This window comes from Lemur catta, chromosome 8 (genome assembly GCF_020740605.2).
Source record: "Lemur catta isolate mLemCat1 chromosome 8, mLemCat1.pri, whole genome shotgun sequence".
NCBI classification, from domain to species: domain Eukaryota; kingdom Metazoa; phylum Chordata; class Mammalia; order Primates; family Lemuridae; genus Lemur; species Lemur catta.
This window is the reverse complement of record NC_059135.1, coordinates 3,013,322-3,025,051: the sequence shown is the minus strand read 5'-3', so window position 1 is coordinate 3,025,051 and position 11,730 is coordinate 3,013,322.

The window sequence follows — 11,730 nt, the reverse complement described above, 5'->3', positions numbered from 1 at the left end:
TAAAGGAATGATTGGCTTATAGAGGAAACGTGTACTATGTATTAAAAAAACTAAAGAAATAATCAGAGCTATGTATATAATTCCTTTTGGCTTATTTGCGATTATAATCTTTTATATGCAATTTAGGATTACAGTGAGAAAAAATTAAAGGAAAATCAAGAGCTATGTTAACTTAAAAATCACACAATTTATTAATTTAGAAAGGAGACTTTATGTCTTATAAAGGGTCACAGCCTGCAGGGTGGCCGTCCTGACAGGCTGGGAAGCGTAGCCTCTGGCAAAGGCCAGAGACAGGAGGAGGGGAAGGGTAAGATAGGAATTTAGGCTGAATGGTTGGGCAAGTATACATATTCAATAGGTTACAGGAGGATCTATGAATATTCATGAAAGGGGTCCTAACGCATGTGTATTTAATAAACATGCATGTTACATATGACCCATGTTCAATTTGGGATGGATACTTAACTTTTAAAAGTATTACACTTAGGCCCTATACCTTAAAAGGTCTTTTCAGGACACGAAGGCACTCAAGTGCACAGCCTCCATAAACCGGCCAGAACCTGTCCATGGTCGGTGGTCTTCTTATTGGGAGAAAGTTACTGAAATCAGTGTCTCAGCGGATCGGGCTGAAGACTTAGTCCGTGTGGCCCCAGGGTGACATAGGACAGCATGTGTGTATTCGTTTGCTAGGGCTGCCACAACAAATTGCCACAAACTGAGTGACTCGAAACAGCAGAAATACATTCTCTCACGGTTCTGGAGGCCAGAAGTCTGAAGTCCAGGTGTGGCAGGGTCGATTCCTTCTGGAGGCTCTGAGGGAAAATACTGTCCAAGCCACCCTCTGGCTGCTTGTGGCTGCCGCAGCCCCGGGTGTTCCTGGGCTTGTAGACACACCCCTCCAGTCTCTGCCTTGGTCTTCACGTGGTCTCCTCCCCGTGTGTCTGCGTCCCTCTGTGCAAATTTCTCTTTTCTTGTAAGGAGTCAGTGAATGTCATACTAATCTAGGAGGATCTTAACTTGATTACATCTATTTCCAAACACAGTGACATGCACAGGTCCTGGGTGGACATGAAGTTTTGGAGGACGCTATTCAACCCAGCGTTCTTACCACCACGTGTGTGATTTTGTCCTTCAGGGTGGTAACGTGTGGTATGTGCCGTGTGCTCTTAACTTCTCAGACAAGATAAGGAAAACTACTTTTTCAGGTCTAACTACTGAATTTATTTTCTTTCATTTGTCTTGGGATTTAAAGACATCTAACAATATGTCATAAACTGACCTGAAACACTTGTTTGTTCTGCAGCAAAATCCATTAATAAAACCTATAACTGGGACAGTTTTATGTTCCCATTCTTGATCTGGCTATTTATAGTGAAACCTATTTTCTCCGAATTAAACTGCGTTGGTTAACATTAGAAACTGGAACTGGTTTAAGTGGAATGATTAGAATTTTTGGTTTTACAAAATGACTGATAAAGATTGTGACCATTCTGTGGGATGAAGAGGGACAGAAGTTACTACAGTTTGAATGTTTGTGTCCCCCAGGGTTCGTATATTGAAATCCTAGTCCCCAAGGTGACAGTATTAGGAGGCGGGACTTTTGGGGAGGTGATCAGGTCATGAGCAGGAAACCCCCATAGATGGGATTAATGCCCTTAAAAAATAGGCCCAGGGGACCTCATCTGCCCCTTGCACCACGTGAAGCCACAGTGAGAAGGCACCATCTATGAAACAGGGGTGTCACGAGACACGGAATCTGCCAGCACCTTGATCTTGGACTTCCAGCCTCCAGAACTGTGAGAAATCAATTTCCCTTGTTTACATGCTGCCCAGTCTCTGGTCTGGTGTTGCAGTAGCCTGAGCAGACCAAGGCAGAGGCTTGCAGAATGACTTCTAGGCTTCCAAGAGGGTGCTTGGGGCAGGATGGCGTAGTGTCAGGGTATCACTTACAGAGACTAGGGAGCCTATTGGGTTGGTGGGGCGGGGAATGAGGGGGAGTTAGGTTCCATTCCGGAAACATTGGGTTTGAGGTAGCTGAGTGCTGCCCGCATGGAAGGGTCTAGCAAATGTTCAGACATGTTGGCCTGGGCTGTGGGGGAGAGAGGAGTCTTCAGCGGGCAGGGGTGGTTGAAGCCACATGGGTCCATGAGATCCCCTAAGGAGATGGGGAGAGCAGAGGCTGAGGATGGAGCCCCAGGGACCTGGACAGAGGAAGGGGTGAGAAGAGGGAGAGTCACCCTCAGGGGGTGGGAAGGGGGCAGAGGAGAAGCAGCAGTGACCCCCCTGCAGAGACCCAAAGGGATCCGGGTGGAGGAACGCAGTGGGGAGGGCCCTGGTGGGGCCAGCACAGCAGCAGTGAAGCCGTGGGGGGAGGAAGGGGCACAGAGGACTGGGTCGGGGTGGGGCCACAGTGGAGCTGGGGATTTGGGGGGCCCGGGCTGCAGGGGCTGGGCCCCTGGTGGAGAGGCCCGTGGTGATCCCCCCAGCGTGGTTCCCTGGGCAGGTGTGCTGGCCGAGGCTTTGCGGTGGCTGTTACTTAGTTTTTGATTCTGCCACTGACCAGACCGAGGTCCACCGGCAAAGGAGGCGGCTGTGAGGTGTGGCAGTGCGTCCGGTCCCCAAATACCACCTTTGGAAGAAGCAGGTTATGTCGCGTATGAGGGTAACAGTGCCAGGGAGGCAGGGTTTCCACACGAAGAGAACCTCCCGGAAAGGAAAGCTGCTCAAACGCTGAGTGGACTTCCCTTTGAGGTGTGAGGTCTGCTCTTTGGAGACATGTGTTTCCTGCATTCCTTGAGCTTTTCTGTTTTAATTTTTAAATTTTGAGCAGATTGCCTTTTACAATCATTCTCCGTTTATTTTTTCTACCCGATGGCTGCATGGTATTCTATCTATGTTTCCCACAGTTTATTCACTTAAGCCCTCGTGTTTCTCTGAGATAAATAATGTTGGGATGAACATCCATGGATAATTATCTTTGTGTGCCTTTTTGATAGTCGCTAGAAGGGAAATTGCTGGGTTCAGAGGATGTGACCATTTAAGACTTTTGAAGCACACTGGTTTTCATGCCTCCTCAGTTTTCCATTACACTGCAGAATTTGGTGACAGCCAAGAATTTTCATTCATAAACTTGAGAGTAGGGTTTTCTCTGGAAGCTAGTAAATGACTTCAGGCTTGTCCTTGGACCCTTGCACGGTGCTGACTCTGAAGAATTTTCAAGTTTTTCACTTCTCTTAAAGATACTTACAACTGTATTCAAGAAACATTTAAAAAAGCTTCTTATTCACTGTTAAATAATGTAGACTTTCTTATTGTGGAATAAGCCATGTACTTATGTTTTTAAAAATTAATGAAACTAAAGGCTAAGGGTTTCACATAAATATTAAGGTAAAATACAATAGTAATTTAGTTTAAAAAAAGAAAGAGGCCAGACACGGGGGCTCACCCCTGTAATCCCAGCGCTTTAGGAGGCCAAGGCAGGAGGATTGCTTGAGCCCAGGAGTTCAAGATCAGCCTGGGCAACGTAGTGAGACCCTGCCTCTACAGAAAAATTTTAAAAATTAGCTGGGCGTGGTGGCAGGCACCTCTAGTCCCAGCTACTCAGGAGGCTGAGGTGGGAAGGACCTTTTGCAACCAGGAGTTCGAGGTTACAGTGAGCTCTGATGATGCCACTGCACTGCAGCCTGGGCGACAGAGTGAGACCCTGTCTCTGAAAAAAAAAAGAAATAAAGAAATGCTAATTTTCTTATTTACTAAAGTGAATTGTTCTGATGTTTTTATATTATATATTGAAATAATTTTAATCTACGAGCCTGTGCTTTTGAACAAAACATGTATAATTGAAGTAATCTGTAATCTGCGGAACACGAGGATCCCAATCTCTCTCACTGGCTTTGATCAGAGAGCCAGGATTGGTGTCCACTCTTCATAGAAGAATGAGTCGGCTTCCAGAGACACCAACAAGCCAAAATACCTTAATTTAGTGTCTTATTTATTTGTCAGCACAATATTTAAAATTGAGGTTCTATTCTGAGTGACTCATTTCCTGCTATGAAACTGCCCAAAAAGTACTACAAAAATAACACACATATGTGCTCTCTGTAAACTTCATTAACATGCAGCTGGACACCGTGTGAAAGCGGTGTTATGTGGCGTTGGAAGGGGCGCTGACGTCCCTCTAGCATGGCGGAGCTGGGGCGTGTGGAAGGAGAAGCCCCTGCAGTGTGGGTAGGCGATGCCGCCCCCCGCAGCAAGCACAGCCTTCCTTACTGGCCTGAAGACCCCCCAACTGCGGTCAGCACTGGGGTGGTTTGTGGCAGGATTCCTCCTGGCCTCACACACTGGAAGGCCCCTGCAAGTCCTTGAATGGGAAATGCTGAGAGTTTCCATGGCAACTTCGGTCCTGCTTCAGTGGTCCCTGAACCCACACGTCTTTGGCTCAAAGCACCCGGGAGCCCGCAGCCTTCCCCAGGAGGCGTCCCAGGGCCCTGGCCAGGAGCTCGGGGGCTGGGGTGGCGGCCCCACCCCAGCTGCACCACCCACTGGGCGCATGACCTTGAGCGGGTGGTTCCGCCTTTTTGTTCCTCAGTGTTCTGACTTGGAAAGTGGCTCTAACTCCTGCGCTTGCTTGTTGTAAGAATTCGACAAGAGGACCCACATCCAGGGCCCAGCATGGGGCCTGGCACATGGCAAGCTCTAGAATCCAGCTCCTCCCCCTAAATCAAATACATTAGTTGTCTGTAAATGGGCACATTGACAAATCCTGTGAAGCAATGTGAGATTGTACAGCAGTTGTCATTGTTTTTAGGTTTCTTTTTAAATTGTCTGCAGTCCCTGCCGATGGGAATTTTATCCATCTTGCCTCTCTTCCTGGGCATTGGGATTTCTTTTTTTGGGGGGGGGACAAAGTCTCACTTTGTTTCCCAGGCTGGTGTGATCACAGCTCAGTGTAGTAACCTCAAACTCCTGGGCTCAGGCAATCCTCCCACCTTAGTCTCTCAAATAGCTGGGACTACAGGTGCCACCACCACACTCAGATAATTTTATCTTTTGTAGAGTCAGGGTCTCGCTATGTTGCCCAATCTGATCTCCAACTCCTGGGCTCAGGTGATCCTCCCGCCCGGGCCTTCTAGGATGCTGGAATGACAGGCGAGAGCCAGAGCCTTCCTGGAGACAGGTGGGACCCTGAGAGGTCTCGTGGGGCAGACAAGGGCAGACAAGGGGAGGGAGGCAAACCCCGGATGACGCTGCAGAAGCCACACTGAGAGGTGTGTTCTCAGCATCGAACACTCCGTGTTGTGTGGTTTCCGTGGTATCCATTCAGGATACTGAAATGAAGTTACCTGACCAGGGGCTGAGTGGCAGCTGTGTTTCCAGCCACCGTCCCGCTCTGGGTCCTTCAGCCACAGCCCCTGTTCCCGTCTCCTCTGCATCCTTTCATGCCACGGCACCCTTGAGTGACGCTGTCTGCTCTGGTCCTTCTCCCCTGTCATATCCACAGGACATTCTCTTTGCAGTTTCAGCCACCCTCGTGGCTTCACGATCACCCCTGAGAGTCCCCTCTTCTTTTGCACTCCACCTGGCACCCTGACATCCAGGCATCTTCATCTCCAGCTGGCCAGCAGCCCCTCCCTCCGTGGGTGGTGAACTTGTCCTGGCCGAAGCCCGTCGCCTCCCCTGGTGCCTCCCAGCCTCCCAGTCCGTCTGCTTCCAGGACTGACCCCACTGCAAATGCGTCTCCATCTTGGTGTCCTGGTGACCCCTAGAAAACACCGACCTCTCTCCCCGACCACAAGATGCCGTCACAGTGGTCCCTACACCTGTCCCTGTGGCCCCCCTTGAATGGAATCTGCCATGTCATCTTTAAAAACAAACAAAAAGAAAACACAAACCTCATGCTATGATTCCTCTCTTCCCATCCTCGATGATTCCTGGCAGCTTCCAGGATAAATCTTAAGCTCCTATGACAGCACCCAAGGCCTCTCAGCTGCCTCCCTCCTGCCTCAACTCCCGTCTCTCTCCCACGGGGACCTTACACTCAGTCATACTGAGCTACTAAACAGTGTCCCCTATCACTTGCTCTCCCTCCAACCTCAGTGCCCGCTCCTCCAGGAAGCCCTCCCTGACTTCCTCAGGCAGGAGCAGGAGCATTCACACTGGCTGCATATTATCCTCACAGCATTTATCCTGAGGTTTGGCCTACAACAGGTTTTTGTTGTTGTTGAATAAATGAAAAAATCATCAAGAAAGGTAATCCTTATTGATGAAAGAAAAGGCTTCAATTTATTATATTAAATGTCATATATGCTTGGTGTAGAAAAATAATAAGGAAAATTTAGACAACAAGAGAAAATAAAAATTATGGCCCACACTTGACTAAGCATAAGATCTGTTAACATTGTTTTATTTTTATCCATTCTTTTATCTATCATGTTTTAAATATAGTCTCAATTGTGTTTAGAAATACTGCATATAGTTTTTATTCTTTTTTTTTTTTTTAAGGAAAGCAATAATCACAGCCCAGGTATCAACTGCTCTGTAAGATTTTAATAGCCACAGAATAAGGCTCTGAGGATGTGGCCTCATGTCTTCATTCGTACATGGTTGGACACTTAGGCTGTTTACAGGTTGCATAAAACCAAAATGGCGACTCCACCTTGAGCGAATGCTCAAACACACTCCTCTCTGTAAAAGCAACACAATGTCATTAAACATTGTGTTTGTTTACTATTGTGGATAACATTGCTGTGAACATCTTTAAGGGTAAATAACTTTCTGTATTTAAAACTATTTCCTTAAATTACAATATTAGAGGTACAATTATAAATTTAAAAAGTATAAACATAGCTAAGGACCCTGTTACTTGTTTCCAAAAAGGTTGTATCAGTGTACACCTGCATCTGGGTTCTCTCTGATTGCCTCAGCTTTGTAAATTTGATAGCTAAAAACTGGTAGCTAATGGATTCTTAGTTATCCTAAGTTCTTTTTCAAATTGTCAAAACAAGTTTTGGAGTAAACTTAGTGGAAGGACATTCTTAGTATGCATGTTCTTGTTGATTTGTGGGTTGCTTATTAACCTTTTTCATAGTTGTTGCAAACATTATTTCTCAGTTTAGATTAGGAGCTGAACATCTGCCTTATGTCCTTAAAGAAATATGCCTGACCAGGTGCTTGATAACCTAAAAATAGATCTTTCTGCCAGGCTTTATCTTGGAAGATGTTGACGCCGTCACAGCATGTTGGGCAGATGAGTGAGCGATGAAGGCTGAGTTGAGTAGAACCAAAGCGACGGCTCCACCTCGGGCGAAAGCTCAAACAGTCCTCTCTGTAAAAATAACACGACGTCGTTAAACATGTCCCAGCTGTTCCATCACTTCGTTCCCTAGGAAACAGTTGCTGACGAGCTGAGGCCTAGCAGGGCTCCGTCGTTTCCACCCGTGTGCGAGGCGTGTCCGTGTGACACAGAGCCCGCACATGCCGGCGCCGAGGTCAGCTTGCGTCAAGTTCTGGCAGAAGAACAGGACAGTGTCTGGACAAATTTGAGTATGAGACACCAAATCATTTCATGAAAACCAACTAGGAGGAGCAGGTTTTCCTGTGTTCTTGGACATCTGACAAATGGTGGTAGATGGTTATAATTTTAAAAAGGAAAAAGTGATGCACATTCTAAGGATGATTTGTCATTTGGATTTTCACAACGAGGAAAAAGTCTGAAATGTCCAAAATAAAGCTATTTGCTATTGTTAGAACGCAGCTGGTGGGCGGAGAGAGGTATTGCTGAGACGGAGGTCGCTCCGCCCAGGCGCTCTGTGCCCTGACCCCGCGGCGTGTCTGCCTGGCCGTGTGGCTGTGGACAGCTCACTCGTCAAGCCAGGGGTGGTGACACCGGCCTGCGGGGAGCAGTGGCCCAGGCCAAATCACGTTCGGAGGCCTCTTCCCGTCTGCGGTTCCAGGAAAGAGGGAAGAACATTCACTTGTCCTGAGGAAGCCGGGGGTGGGGCAGGAAAAAGCGCCACAGCCAGCACCGCTGGGCTGCGGGTCTGGTCGCACCGTCTTGAGTCTGTCAACGTGGTATATTACTGGACCCTGAGCCTCAGTTTCCACAGCGGTGCCAGGGGGATGACAGTTCAAGGCTGCTGAGGCTTACGTGAGCCAAGACGTGTGAAGTGCCCAACACAGCACCTGTGCGTGTCTGATGAGTGTCTGTGACAATGACACCCTCCAGGTGGCACATTCCGCGTGCCAGGCTCCACCGCTCACTGGGTGTGGGGCCTGGGCAAGCTGCTGCTTTGTGCCTTGGCTTCCTCATCTTAAGTAAGAGAGCGCGGTCATTCCTCAGTAAGCAAGTCGAAGTATGTCAGGCATTTGAACAATGTCTGGCACGTGGTGTGAGCTGTTGTGTCGTTAGCCTCGGCAGCATCTTGTCCTTCTCCTCCTCACTTAGAAATATCGGCCCTGAAGGTCAGGTGAAGGTGGTGAGGCTGGCGGACGTCAGTGGTGCTGACAGCCGTGTGGGGAGCCCCGCCCTCCCCGGTGCGCTCCTCCCCACCCTCGGCCCGCTCGGAGCAGACCCTCGATGCCTCCTGGGAGAACCAGCCTGTTGCAGCCAAGGCAGTCCAGGGATTACGAACCGAGGGAAGCCCTACAGGTCTCTGGCAATCGTTGCTGATAACCCCAAGAGCACCCTGTCCAAGTGGTGGCCGCGGACTTGTGTTGCTCATGTGACAACCTGCATGACACACACATCCCACCAGTGCCATGGTGGTGCAAATCTGAGAGCCAGAGGCTTTTCAGATCAGTTAAGGCTCTGAAACTCTTCATATCAACTCATGAAAACAAATCCGGGCACAGCCAGTGACCCCACAAATGCTAATTTGCTTGTCACACACCAGAAACCCAGGATGGCACAGAATCGACACTCTCTTGCTGGCTCTCAGGTCCTGCTGGGCACTTTTAAGTCATACACTTTTAAGTCGGACACTTTTCAATCAGAGACAAACCCATTACAATGATACCTTTTGTGTTGTTTGAGCCTTTTGTATTCTAGCAGCAACTAAAGAGAACTGTGGCAGGGAGAGTTGAGGGCACAGGGACGAGGAAGACAGGTGAGTTGGGGACAGGGAAGGAAGCCAGGGCAGAGGGGAGAGGTGCTGGGGAGGCTCGGGGGCTGTCTCCCAGCTCCCACCCCCTGCGTTGTGTCCCTTCTTAGGGAGCTGGCCGGGCCCAGGGCCATTTACATGACTGTGCATGTGTGTGTGTGTGCGTGTGTATGTGCATGTGTGTGTGTGTGTGTGTGTGTGTTTTCCTTTTGAAATACACCAGACACTCTCTCTAAGTAAATTATATTTAGGTGATGTAACTGACTGGTCTGGCCACATTTTTTCTTAATGCTTTTACTCTGTTAACCAGTTGGGTTTCTTTTTATTTTGCTTTTTGCATCTTTTACTAAATTATATGACTTGATACAATTATCATTCTTTTTAAACTCAGTATTTTCGTGAATAGTTTCTTTCAGCAGGCAATTACTCAGGCAGAAGTAGTTTACGTCTAGATCCTTTAGGATGTGTAGTGTTATCCTTGCGCCTGTACCCAGTACCTGTATCCAGTCAGTAAAAAACTAACTTCCCTTTGATGAAGCAAGAAATTACTGAGGAATTTTCCAGCACATTTCAAATTAGCAGACTCCGAATGTGGTTGTTCCGTAATCATCAGTGGCTTCTCTTAACATGTTTGTTATTAGGTGATCAAAGGAGCTGCTCATTCTAAAATTTCTGCCAGTGTGATACTTGAATTGCCCACGTTTCAGTGATAATCTGTGGTCTTGAGTACAAAACCACTCTTTAAAACACCAATCCTTACAAAGCCCTCTTAAGTGTTCTCTTTGCCTCGATGAGACCACTTTGTTCATATCCGTAGTCCTGTGCCGTTCAGATACAGCACAGCAATTTCTGTTTGTCTTCACATCTACACGTGTTGACTCTTACTTTGAGCGATTTTTCACTAAAGCATAGCTATCCACGAGTAGGAATTATCTTTTTGCCCTGAAAACCAGCCTTGTAGAGGAGCTTCCCCCTTCACAGCGAGCGCCCAGGCCGGCCACCTCCGACTCAGGTTTGATCCTGCACATCTGTCCCTCGTGAAGTCTGCCTCTGAACCGTCTTCTGTGCTGCCTGGCTCAGGCCCTCCGCGTTGTTGGCGTGGACAACAGAACCTTTCTTGCTGGTTTCCTCCCTGCTGTTCCTTCCCATGGTTTCTACGGTAGAATCCACAGAAGCTGGTTCAGTCTCTGCACCTACAGTCACTTTAGAGAGGAAGGGCCAGCACCCCCAACTTCTTGTTCCGTTAGTGATTTTTGTAAAAACAGCAGCCAATATATAGCTATATGCTGACAGTGTGCATCTCTTAAAATCAAGGTGGGAAATGTGGTTCTTAGGCAAGAGAGTTAGAGTTTTGTGTTCGATGAAAATCTAATATTTGAAAAATAAAAAAATTGAGAATAAATAAAAGATTTAAAAATTCTTAGGTATCCACCATGATCAGACTACTCGTTCAAAATTGAAAGCAGGGAATTTTCTGTACCCCTCAATACAAATTTATGTTGTTCTTAAAAAAATATTGAACTAAGTGTGTTTTAAATTTGGTTTCCTTCTGATTATTCTAAGGGAATATCTACTTTATCTTATATTGAAACAAGATCTTATAAGTATCTAAAAGTGGATGATATTTATTTTTAAGTGTTTACCTTATATTGCAGCTTTAAGCATAACCTCTCCATTGGAGTCAGCTTGTGTTTCATGTATTGCTACAGAGAAGCCACAACATACTGTATCTTTAAATAATTGCACTGTTTCAGTTCTTCATAAAGTGTCGTGAAATTCTTTTGCAACACAGTGGAAGTGTTCAAACTTTTTAGATAAAGGACAGACTTAAAACGAGTTGTGCCTCCATTCGCATTATGAGAAAATAAAGGAGTGGCCTTGTCTCTATATTAAATACAAGGCTGGCATCGGTTAATCTGTTAACTGATTTCTTCAGCTAGGGCTTGGGCCTTCTTTTGTTACAAATACTGTTGAATTTTTATAAACTGTTTAGTGAAAAAAGAAACCTTGAGGATTCACTCTCCAAGGCTCGAAGTGGCCACCAGGAGGCATAACAGACGTCTCTGTCGCTGGTCCACGAGAGGACGGGGCAGTGGTGGGGGCCGCGGGTGGATGCGGGACCCATCATGGGGAGCTGGGTGGGGAGCAGGGGGAGTTTGGGGAGCAGGGGCAGTTTGGCCGTGGCTTCTCCCCCGCCCTCCGCACGTCTCCTTTCCGGAGAAGGCACCACTCTGTGTTTTCCGCCTGCATCCCCGTGCTGGTGTGGTGCAGGGGCGCGTCTGTGCCAGGCCGTGGCGCTCACCACAATTACCGCCAGCTGTTTGTGCAGTGACTCTGGTCGGTCTTCCCCCTGGAAGGCTCGAGTGCCCGGGTTCATCGCGGCGTCCGATGCGTGGGAGGCCCTCAGTCCATAGTTGCTGATGGAAGGAAGGAAGGAAGGAAGGAAGGAAGGAAGGAAGGAAGGAAGGAAGGAAGGAAGGAAGGGAGGGAGGGAGGGAGGGAGGGAGGGAGGGAGGGAGGAGATTACATTCAGCGGTGAGGGGGCTCTCTGGGACAATTTAAATCATTCTGAGGAGACACGCTGAGGCCATGCCATATGACAGTAGCTGGGGCTGGGCACCGGAGCGCTGTT